The following is a 12,269-nucleotide window of genomic DNA, read 5'->3' as shown; positions in this document are numbered from 1 at the left end:
AGTCCGAACTCATGGGGGCAATATCTCCTCAGACCTGTGGAAGAACAGTATACAGACATTTATTGGGGAATGCTACAACCTGAGACCCCAGAGAAACGCGGCATCCTCTCTGCCTAGTTGGAGTGGAAACCCTGGATTGCCCAGCTTGAGTCGTATGTCTCTCCTCCTGATCCCCCTCACAGTACCCTCTTTTATGACAGATTGCAAACAAATTGGTATCAAGACAAATTTCAGGACCAGCTTGAAAGTAAAAGCTGGATAATTGAAGCTCGAAACATTTATGTAGCACCCGAAGGAGTAGCTGCGGGGGTAGATCTGAGTCCTGAGCAGTTGCAGTGGTACATGATGACAGACAAAGCTGCACCACATGTCTCTCTAGCGCTGCATCCACAACACCAAGCTAAAGAGTTAGGAGGTGTGGTAAAGTGGGCGTTAGCCCAGACTGATTGGCAAAATAGCAATATACCGCAGGTACAGTATTCTGCCTCGGCCAAAAGTATAGGATCGTGATAACAGCCTCCAATACTGCGGTCATGGAACATGACCACATTAGTAGACACTATGGTAGGGAGAAGACAAATCATTGCCTGGCAGCAGAAATGATTGACGAGCTGCCTGACCATTTATGGGCACAAGGTCCCACAGATGTGGGGCTGACAGATTGCCCGCCAATCACATTCTCAGTAAACACTGATACACCACTCTGGATACGCAAGCCGAAACAGGGATCCAGGACACAATAGAGGGACTGCTGGAGAAGGATGTGTTAGAACCCTCAGTCAGCCTAGAACACACCCATTCTCCCTGTGGAAAAGAAAGGGACAGGTAAATACCGCATGGCACATGATCTCAGGGCAATTAACAACATTTTGACCACACCCACTGTACCGGTACCAAACCCATATGTGGCCATATGTGGCTTTTTTTGTCTTCCCCTAGCAGAAGAGTGTAGAGATTTATTCTCATTCACCTATAAGGGTCATGAGTTGCGATACACCCGGCTGCCACAGGGATTTGCACTTTCTCCTGGTCTATTTAATCAAGTGCTCAAGAAAGCACTGAGTGACTGCCTTTTATCCGACGACATCGTCCTACGACACTTAGCAAACAAAGGTTTCAAGGTAAGCAAGACTAAACTTCAGGTAGCCAGAAAACAGGTCTCATTCCTAGGGCGTTTGATATCACAAAAGGGGGTCAGCATGTCTCCAGAACACCGCTTAACTATTCTACACCACCCTAAGCCAACTAAGGTAAAAGACATGCTCTCCTTTTTAGGTCTGACAGGATACAGTCGTAACTATGTAGCCGACTACACTGGACTGACACAACCACTAAGAGACCTTGTCAGACAACAGGGTATGCGCAACCTGACCGCAAATTTGGAGTGGACACAGGAGGCTGAAGCAATATTTATTACACTCAAACAATCACTTGAGACGGCTGCTACACCGGCATTAATGGCATTCTGTTCCAGAGAAAAGGGGGAGATAGAATAATACTGATGTACATAAGTGTCATGCTGGATAACATGGAGAAAAGGCACCCATCATGCACACAACACGCGGCAGGGATAGCTAAGCTAATACAAAAAAACACGCACATGGTAATGGGACACCAGCTACACATTTTAACAATGAGGTGTCTGCGCATAGATGCATAGACTAGCATAGTTGTAGACATGTGCTTTATTGTAAGATGCCTGTGTAGTCACAGACAGAGACTATTGACCTAGGGGTCACATGACCCAGCCAGTTCGGAGCCTTGAAGAAAAGACTTCTTTAGACCACTCCTGGGGCCAGAGGCTATTTAACTGGGGGGTTATTTTACAATACCTGGATAGTCACAGGCTGATATCTTGTCCACTCCTGGGGCAGAGGCTATCTAACCGAGAGGTCCGACAGGTCGGAGCCCGGCCAGATAATCCGGAGAAGAAAAGACTTCTTTAGATGCATTGATGAGGAGTCGGGTCAAAGGTTAAGCCTATAGGGGGTCTTCCTGGGAAAGGACTGTTTATTATCTTTCTGTTTCTTTGGTCTTAAGTAACTTCATTGTATGTTTGCCGTGAGCTCTTGTTACTGCATGTCATGGGGAGGCACAAAATAACCTATATAAAGGCTTGTTCATTGTTGGCTTGTTCATTCGGCCAGGAGCTCTCCAAGTAGTTTCTACTTGCTTCGACACTGTGCTTGTTGTAATAAACTTGTTATACGACTAAGACGGTGTCGGCGGAACTTCTCAGCATCACCACCGAAAATACACTACAGAGTGGCGTCACGAATCGACGGGACGTGTTTGCGGCCGAGACGCAGCTGGACACGGCTCTGCTTTCCTCCTCTCATCCCAGGTGAGCGTACATAGTTCTGCTGTTTGGGGGGTGGAAGTTTGGCTGTGGCGGTAGTCTGGCTGTGTTGGGTCGCACCGAGGAGGTCCTGTGTGGGTGGAAATGTGTGTTGTGCTGTGTTGCTGTTTTTGGGGAAGTTTCGTTTAAATTTACTTACTCTCCATCGTTTTACTGCGTTGCTGGCATCGCAGTAGGGGGGGAGTGATGGTAGAGTAAGACTTAATGTTAAAATTAGAATAGAAATGTTTGTCTAGAGGTTAAAGGCAAGAAGCCTTACAACAAGTAACGTTAGCTCGGAGTTTGGAAACTCTGCGGGATTAGCTGCGGTGGCGTGAAAGTTAGACGAGTAAAAACGTCAAGGAAAAAGGATTTAAGGAAACCACGAATTTGATAAAAACCCTCTGGGAGGTGGTTTTAGACCGGCCCAAAAACCTGGACAGTTCACTAGGTGATGTTCGCAGTTGTTATTCGCGGACAAAATCTAGAGTATAAACCTTGGCAGAGCTCAGACATGTCGGACATCCTTGAGAAACTGCCTACTTTGCAGGATGGAGCGCATCCTTGGATTTCAAAGTTAGAAGAACTTATGGTGGGGACACATATGGCTGTGGGAGACATTAAAAAACTGTTGGCTAGTCTTCTTGGTATTGCAGGCATTGAAGAACTTCTGCAGAAGGCAGGCCTTAATCGGTATGTGGGAACGGCTGTAAAAGATTCTGAGTTGTTTGCTGCACATAGAGGTGTAATGTGGAGAGCATTGAAAGAAACATTTCCAACAAATGTTCACCCAGATAATATTTTCATTGAGTCACTGGGGTCAGAAGAAAATCCTAGAGCCTATGTTTCAAGAGCTCATCAAACATGGAGAAATGTCACAGGGAATAATCCAGAGCTAAACCAGATGGAACAGTCAATCCTGAGAGGAATACTACAAAAGGGACTGCCTCCACCAGTGAGGAGCAAATTGGCAGAAGTAGTTGGATTAGGGAGCATGACTAAAGGTGTTTACACAGACCATATAGCCCATCAAGTAGAGCTATATAGGAAGAAGGAGCATGATCAGAGGGAGCAAGATCAGGAAACCCTAAGAATACTTAATCAAATACAGTTAATGGATAATAAGAAGAAGGAAAAGAAACAGGCTGTGGTCTTACAGAGTCAGCCCCAGGTGAATCAGCCATTACCAGTAAATCAGGTTTTGACACAAGCACCTCAGCCAACTTCAGTGATTCCTATAGCTGCATACCCACAGCCAGTTCCCGGTCAGCAACAAACTTGGAGAGGAAGAGGAGAAAGATTTAGTCCGTATTTTCAGCAGTCTTCTGAAGGATGTTATAACTGTGGACAGTTTGGTCATTTTGCCCGTGAGTGCAATAGGATAGGAGAAGCTGTAGATGGAATTTCAGAGGAGTATTTTGGGCCCAATCAAGACCACCCAGGATCCTATGGGTCTTGGGAAGAACCATGAGGAGCTGATAATAGCTCCTCCAGATCTGTTAGGGCTAAGGATTTAGGACGGATGCACATGAGTTAGCTTATGTTGCAAGGGGGGAAGTTAGGAGAAAGATTATGAAGGAATATGGATTCTGGGCACCATGTCTACTTACACGGATTGACTATGTCATAGGCAGATGCACAATCTGTTTGGAAAATAATGTTCTAAGGGGGGTGATGGTTCCACCTGGTCGCATTCCGACTCCAAGGAGTAATATGTGTGAGCTAGTTGTGGCCTTTGTTGATATGATCAGACCAGATAATGGTAAGAGGTATATGTTGGTTGTTGTGAACTGATTTTCAAGATGGCCTGAAGCTTGTCCAACTAAGCAGAGGGATGCTCAGTCATTTGCCATGTTTTGCAAAAGGTTTTATGTAGAAAGGTTATAAGCAGGTGGGGGCTTCCAGTTTGGATATCCTCAGATAATGGTAAAGAGTTCGTTGACAAAACAGTAAAATTGCTTTTGTAAAAAATTGTGAATAGGCAGTGTCTTGGTGCAGTTTATCACCCGCAGAGTCAAGGAATGTGTGGAAATTAATGGGGTTTTGAAAATCGTATTCTTTATGTATAATATACTTATAGTTTTAACATGTATTTCTAGTTACTTAGTAGGGTTACTGTAGTGATGCAAGGAATTTATAATAATTATAGAAATAGAAATTGTATCGATGCTTTCAAATTGTAGGTGTTATTTCCGCAAAGATACTGGTTGGTGTTTTCTTTTTCCCTTAGAACAACAGTGGGGGAGGACCACCATGGGGGTGGTTGATGATTCAAGGATCCCAAGCTGATAAAGGGATTCAGAGACTCCAATAAGGACAATCAAAAAGGACAAATAACCCTGGACTCTGGACAAGGACAGTGTGAGAATGTCCAGAGTAAACATCATCTCAACTATGCTTGGAAATCAACTATGCTTGGAATCAACACTGTGGAGGAACTGTCAGCCCCGATGAGTGACAAAGAAGAACGGAAATGGAACGGAAATGCATGTATATGATGTTAATCTGAATGTTAATCTGTACCATTTATTATGTTACATTGTATTCAATTTGTGGCTAATATGTTGGAACCTCAGTTTTTATGTTTATTTTTCGGTCCGTCAGGGACAGTGGGGATAGGTAGGGTCAGGTCCATTGGAGGGTGCGATGGGTTGACTAGCCTGAAGGTGGATATTCTTGATTTTATTTGCTGAGGTCTCCATATGTATTTGCTTTAATTGATATCAATATATAATGAGTAAAATTATTGGATTGGAGTACTATATGTGGCCGCCTGGGGCAGAGGGGCCGTGAAAGAATTTTCCTGTCTAGATTGATGGACGGATATTTCGGAAAGATGGCTGGGACTACGTAGAGTCCCGATAACAAAATATACGTGTTTACAATGAGGGGGAATATGAGGTGTCTGCGCATAGATGCATAGTCTTAGCATAGTTGTAGACATGTGCTTTATTGTAAGATCTTCCTGGGAAAGGACTGTTTATTATCTTTCTGTTTCTTTGGTCTTAAGTAACTTCATTGTATGTTTGCCGTGAGCTCGTGTTACTGCACGTCATGGGGAGGCACAAAATAACCTATATAAAGGCTTGTCCGGCATAGGTCGGGAGAGTCTCTCATCATTTGGCCAGGAGCTCTCCAAGTAGTTTCTACTTGCTTCGACACTGTGCTTGTTGTAATAAACTTGTTATACGACTAAGACGGTGTCGGCGGAACTTCTCTTCAAACATCAGCATCACCACCGAAAATACACTACAACAACACATAGTGTAGTGGCATATGTGAACTCACAGGCATTTACACTCACAACACTAAGTGTTAGAAGCGCCAAACATCTCGTTTACGCACGAAGGAATCAACATGGCAGATCAAATAGGGACAGGAGAGCCACATGAATTTGCAGAAAAGGTATTGATGGAAGAAAAAGTGAGAATAGACCTGCAGGCCACACCGATAGAGGGAGCCAGGGATCTATATACAGATGGTTGTTGTTTCAGACACGAACAGGAAGGTCTGAAAGCAGCTTATGCGGTAGTGGAAGACATAGGCGGAGACATAGTGATACAAAAGGCAGAAAGACTAGAAGGACAGCAATCAGCACAGAGAGTGGAGGTAGTGGCGGTAATAGAGGCACTGAAGATAGGACAAGGCCAGGAAGTCAACATATACACAGACTCAGCTTATACAGGAGCAGTTCATGTAGAACTAGGACAATGGATGAGGACGGGTTTTTTGACGACAACCAATAAACCTGAAAGACATGAGACTGAGATGAAAGAATTGGCGGAAGCACTACTACTCCCTGAGAGAGTGGCAGTCATAAAGTGCAAAGGACACGATACTGGCAACACCAAAGTCGCGAGAGGTAACAATGCAGCTGACCAAGCAGCAAAACAGACGGCAGGTTACTCGACAAATTGGTCTTAATGTGCTCAGAGACGGAGCTGGAACCAATGCTGGACATGACACAACTAACTGAATTACAGGCCAAGGCTTCTCCACAGGAGAAAACCCTGTGGAAAGCTAGGGGGGCCACGGACACAGATGGCCTCTGGAGAGGACCAGATGGCCGCCCCATCTTACCCCCGGGGCTGCGTAAAACAGCCCTGGAGGAGGCACATGGGATGGGACATGTGGGTGCGGCCCAGATGATGCGAAACCTTGAGAATTGGTGGCATCCTTTCTTGAAAGACATGGCCCAGTACTTAATCAAAACATGTGAACAATGCACAAAATTCAACGCCAGACCAACTGTCAGACCAGAACCAGGTAGGTACCCCATAGAGACAAAGCCAGGGAGAGAGATTATCATAGACTACACCGATATGATAGACTCAGTCAGAGGGTACAGGTATGTGTTGATGTGTGTGGATGCATACACAGGATGGCCAGAGGCGTGGCCCACCAAGAAGGAGGATGGTAAGACGGTAATCAAATTTCTGGTAAATCATTAGATCCCACGGCATGGTTTTCCTGAAAAGATCAGATCAGATAATGGGACACATTTCAAAAACCAAGACCTCCAACAAGTAGAGGCAATGTTGGGGTTAAAACACTCTTTTGGTACTGTTTATCACCCACAGTCACAAGGAAAAGTGGAACGAATGAATCAAATGGTAAAGAGTAAATTGGCAAAAATCTGTGCACAGACCAAATTGAATTGGGTGGACACGTTGACTCTGGCTCTTATGTCTATTAGGAGCTCAGTTAATCAGAGTACTGGGTTCACTCCACATGAGCTCCAGACGGGGAGGGCTTTCCCCGGACCATATTCTAAGCTACCCCTGATGGGAAGTGATGATCAAAATGTAACCTCTAAAGCTTACTTCCATGAACTACAGGGTTTGGTGTCAGCATTCTCCAAGCAGGTGAAGGCCCAGCAGGAGGGAGCCACAAAGACAGCACCTCCAGAAGCAGAGTGGGATTTGCTGAGAGTCCTCAAACGAAAGTGGTCCGAACCGCGCTGGACAGGGCCATTCCAGATCACGGAGAGGACCTCCCACGGCGTGCGTTTCAAGGGCAAAGGCGACACCTGGTTCCATTGGAGTCAGTGTGCCGTGGCTGAGGAACCACAACGTTCCTTAACTGAGGTCCAGAAAGATCTTCAAGCTGAGAGCACTGAGCCGGCTGGCTCAGAAACAGATTCCACCAGCACAGGGGCAGAATAATCCCCAGGTGGCGATCAGGGCACCAGGGCAGTCTACCCCTGGGGCCCGAAGAAAGAAGAGCTGCAGACGGGAGGAGGTGAAATAAGTGCTCCTCTCCTACATGTGGTGTGCCAAACCACCAACTCAAGAAAGAAGAAGGACAACATCCAGTAGCCGTGGAGGAAGAATGACAAAAACCCAATTAAGTTTGTGCATATTGGGATGGTGTGTTATTCTAGGGGTGATACAACGTATGGTAGATTGATCTCTGTATGGTAGATTGATCCCCCTTTTGATCTCTAAGAACTGAGTTTCAGTTTGCCAGTACTAACACAGGGGGGGCAGTATCTCCTCAGACCTGTGGAAGAACAGTATGCTGACATCTATTGAAGAATGTTAACACCTGAAACTCCAGAAAAACGCGGCATCCTCTCTGTTTATCAGGAGTGGAAGCCCTGGATCGCCCAGCTCAAGCCGTATGTCTCTCCTCCTGATCCCCCTCACGTTACCCTCTTTTATGACAGATTGCAAACAGATTGGTACCAAGACAAATGTCAGGACCAGCTTGAAGGTAAAAGCTGGACAATTGAAATTCGAAATATTTATGTAGCACCCGAAGGAGTAGCTGCAGGGGTAGATCTGAGTCCTGAGCTGTTGCAGTGGTACATGATGTCAGATGAAGCTGCACCACATGTCTCTCTAGCGCTGCATCCACAACACCAAGCTAAAGAATTAGGAGGCGTGGTAAAGAGGGCGTTACCACAACCCATCCTCCCTGTGGAGAAGAAAGGGACAGGTAAATACCGCATGGCACATGACCTTAGGGCAATTAACAACATTTTGACCACACCCACTGTACCGGTAGCGAACCTATATGTGGCTCTAGCAAACCTGGACCCCTCTCAGAGTTGGTTTACCTGCATTGATTTGGCTAATGCTTTCTTTTGTCTTCCCCTAGCAGAAGAATGTTTCTGTTTTCATTCACCTACAAGGGTTACCAGTGGCGATACTCGGCTGCCACAAGGGTTTGCACTTTCTCCTGGTCTATTTAATCAGGTACTCAAAAAAGCACTGAGTGACTGTCCTTTACCCGAATAATCCCCTGGTAGTGATCAGGGCACCAGGGCAGTCTATCCCTGGGGCCCTAAGAAAGAAGAGTTGGAGACGGGAGGAGGTGAAATAAGCGCTCCTCTCCTACACGTGGTGTGCCAAACCACCAACTCAAGAAAGAAGAAAGATAACATCCAGCAGACGTGAGCAAAGAATGACAAAAACCTAATTAAGTTTGTGCATATTGGGGTGGTGTGTCATTCTAGGGGTGTTTAAGTGGGCAATGATTAAGCTGGGTGTCACAGGACAGACCCAAGTGTAGGGAGATTAGGATTTGTATTAGACAGTTAATATTTGTTTACATTTTTACTTACTATACATAGTGTTTTCCAGTGTATGCCATTTGCTATAGAGTTGAGTTAAAGAAATAAGACAATAGGGTCAGAAACTTTCCCAGGGGTGTTACCACCTGAGAAATAACTATAAGGGACTCCGTTACTAAACATAGCTATTATAGTTACGTGTGGTTGTTGCTGTATTCCCTGTATCTGTTCCCTCTCACTAAGGCTGATAACAGCTGCCATAGAGAAAAAAGACATCCATGGGATGATGCCACTTGTTCAATTAGAGGACCTACAAGTGGAGAGTGACAAAGACACCCTTAGGTGTTATTAGAAATAATAATGAGTCACCTAGTATTATTGACTCTGAATAAAACTAGTCATGATAATTAGAGATTTGGAAAATGTGATCTCCTTGAGGGAGATCAAAAGAGGGAATTGTGAATATAGATGTACAGCACAAACACACCAGCTATTCAAGTAATTACAATGTTTAAAGAATGTATGATGGAGCAAATGAATGTAACAGTGAGAAGTGTGCAGCACAGCAGAGACACACACTCCTGCTGACGACTCCTATTTCTTCTACTGGCTATTTCAGGAATGTCTCAGAAAGGTTTGCACAGACAGAGCAAAAGGACTGCACCCTTACAAGGGGGAAACACCCTATTTTAAGCAGCTAAAGACTTCAAAGAAATATAACCATATAGGGCAGCCACGTATAGAACAGGAAGAGAAGGAGTGACGTCAGTGGACAGGTGTAGAAGAGTATAAGAAGACTGAAGCAGGAAGGACTCTTCAGATCTTACTTGGCTCATTGCTGTAACAGATGTATTTTCTGTGGTAGGATCTCCAACAGCTGTTGTTACAATAAATAAATACTTTGAACGAATCCACGTCTTCTGAGTGCTCATCTTGCATCATCCAATTCGGGGAGGTGAATTAAGATTGCCTCAACAACTGCAAAAAATGAATAAAAAGATTAAGTTTGTTGAAGGACTGCCTGATTCTTTTGATGACACAGAGCTGTTTCCTCCTGATCAGAACCATTTGATTATTCTGGATGATGTTATTTTTCAAGCCTCCGACCATCCTGAAGTGGTCAAAATTTTTACTCAGTACAGATATCATAGAAATATGAGTGTGTTTATGTTGACGCAAAATGTATTTCACAGAGGTAAACACAGCCGTACCATGAGTTTGAACAGTAATTATCTGGTGTTGTTTAAAAACCCTCGGGACAAATTACAGATGAATATATTGGCGCATCAAATCTTCCCCTCACAAAAAGCCTTCTTTTTAGAGAGTTTTGAAGACGCCACCAAAGACCCCCCTGCCTGTGTCAGGGACCCACCCCTAGGAGGGAGGGAGAAACACAAGGAGGGGAGGAGACAACAGGCAGCACAGACGTGGATGTAACATCCCCAGCGCGACCGCAAGAATGCCGAGTACATTATGAAGAAATTATCCAAGAGCAACGCTGGCTGGAATTCAAAAGGTGGATTTATTTATAAAGGACAAACCGTAAAAGGGTCTCATATGATTGATTTATTTAAAAACATCTCCCTCCCTTATAAAAAAGCCCAAACCCCACTAGAGGCTGGATGAGTTTCTTAAATACTCTGTCAGACCTCAACATTGCCTTATCCTCTGTGAATAACCCTCAAGCTCAGGGCGGTTTTGAAAAAGGGGAAATGACCCACTCCACGCTGAAGCAGAGCAGAGGGGCAAGATAATGAAGAAGAAGAACAACAAAACACAATAGCTCCTCCAGTGGTCAAACAAGTCTCCAAATGGACAGTAACCCTATCCCCACGCTGAAGCAGACCAGAGGGGCATGATAATGAAGGAGAAGAAGAAGAAGAACAAGAAGAAGAACAAGAAGAACAAGAAGAAGAACAAAATACAATAGCTCCTCCAAACGTACAAAAATGTTTTTTCTCAATAAAGGCCTTATTGATCACATTCAGTCTAAAGGAGAGTTATTTTCATGATATATGTATATGATACGTTATGTAATAATAGATATAATGAATAGATAATTCACAGGTTGTAACACTGATTAAACATTTGCAAAGAACAAGTTCCATGGTTAAAACATCTGGAGCTTCGATTTCTGATACAGTGTCGATATTTCTCCACAAAGTGTGATACAGTCTGATCATTTTTTATCACATCGTCGTCATACAGAGACAACAGTCGTTCAAAGGATACTCCGCAGGCCCTATGGCAGAGATAATAAACGCAGTGTTGACCGCATACGGTGGACAGGGTGTGTTGAAGCTGACGATCGTGGTACAATATCCGGTCAGAACGCTGCTCCAAAAACTGTAAGATGCTTGAGGGGTAATGAGCAAAGTCCGGAGGAAAACCATAAGAGTCAAAAAAGGTGGCTACACCGTCCTCTTCCAGAGTCAAAGAGAGCCAGTGCTCACCGGGCAGACTGAAAGTAGACTGGGGTGTCAAAGGAACGTGTCAGTAACGGGAGCTGATCAGAAGCCCACACACCGCAGAATACATCTCCTAGCAGACGATGCAAAAGATTTTCCAGTTCATGATTATTCATGTTTTGATTTTTTAATAATAATCCACCAGCACCTGTCTTTTCGAGTTAATTTCCAGAATGGAATCGTAACAGGTGTAGGCGATCAGAGTGGTGGTGTGTGGTAACGGTACTCTGAATTTGATTTCCAATCTTAAATTCCCGCTGGAAACAGGGGACAGAGCGCCGTTGTCATCACCCGGGGTGAGATTAAACACAAACAGAGAGTATCCGTCGTGAAATTCTTCACGGTTGATGCTCAGAGGTAGATCTTTTAGGTGTCTTCCCGTGGCGATAAACATGTTGTAAAACTATCTGACTGAACTGCCTTGATTAAACTGGGGCTGGAAAGCCTTAGCCGGAACCTGTCTGCCATCCTGACAGAGGGCCAGATATTCTACGTTGTTGTGGGTAAAATTGAAAGGCAGGTCTCTTCTTCCTGTGAAAGCTTCGTGGTGTACCATACCCAGCACCACATATTTGGGCATAGCACCCAGAAAGAGGTTCTCCTGGTTACATATCCTAGAATTCTCAGGTATGGAGTAGGTTTTTACATTGACGCGCGACAGTGGGTACAGCGCGTTACCCTTCAGCAGAGCTGCTGCATGACCCTGTTTTTTAACAAACAGCGAGGCGCCTAGTATTCTCAGGCGGAAATCAGAAGCGCTATCTCCCATGAGGCAAAAGGCGTCGTTGGCTCAAGTCAGCTTGATTCGCAGAAAAAACGTCCCCGTGGAGGGAGCCAAACAGGTGTGCTTTCCGGGAGTTGGCGGAGAAGGCTGCTCGGGAGTTAAGTCTGTGGTTAGGACCGTTGTTGGTCACAGCAGAGTCCATTGCTCCAGCTGTGTCTTTGT

General features: G+C 44.8%; 1 long non-coding RNA gene across 1 annotated transcript; it reads right to left on the bottom strand.

The window, feature by feature from the left end:
- Positions 1-1,992: 1,992 nt before the first annotated feature.
- Positions 1,993-5,571, bottom strand: LOC113745114 (uncharacterized). The gene is made up of 2 exons (XR_003461986.1): positions 5,413-5,571; positions 1,993-2,104 (listed from the first exon to the last, which is right to left on the bottom strand). It is a non-coding gene; the product is annotated as an uncharacterized LOC113745114 (long non-coding RNA).
- Between the last annotated feature and the right edge of the window lie 6,698 nt (positions 5,572-12,269).

Source organism: Larimichthys crocea, unplaced genomic scaffold (genome assembly GCF_000972845.2).
Source record: "Larimichthys crocea isolate SSNF unplaced genomic scaffold, L_crocea_2.0 scaffold462, whole genome shotgun sequence".
NCBI lineage: Eukaryota > Metazoa > Chordata > Actinopteri > Sciaenidae > Larimichthys > Larimichthys crocea.
The sequence above is the reverse complement of the archived record's forward strand: the minus strand, read 5'-3'. Positions and strand labels throughout refer to the sequence as shown.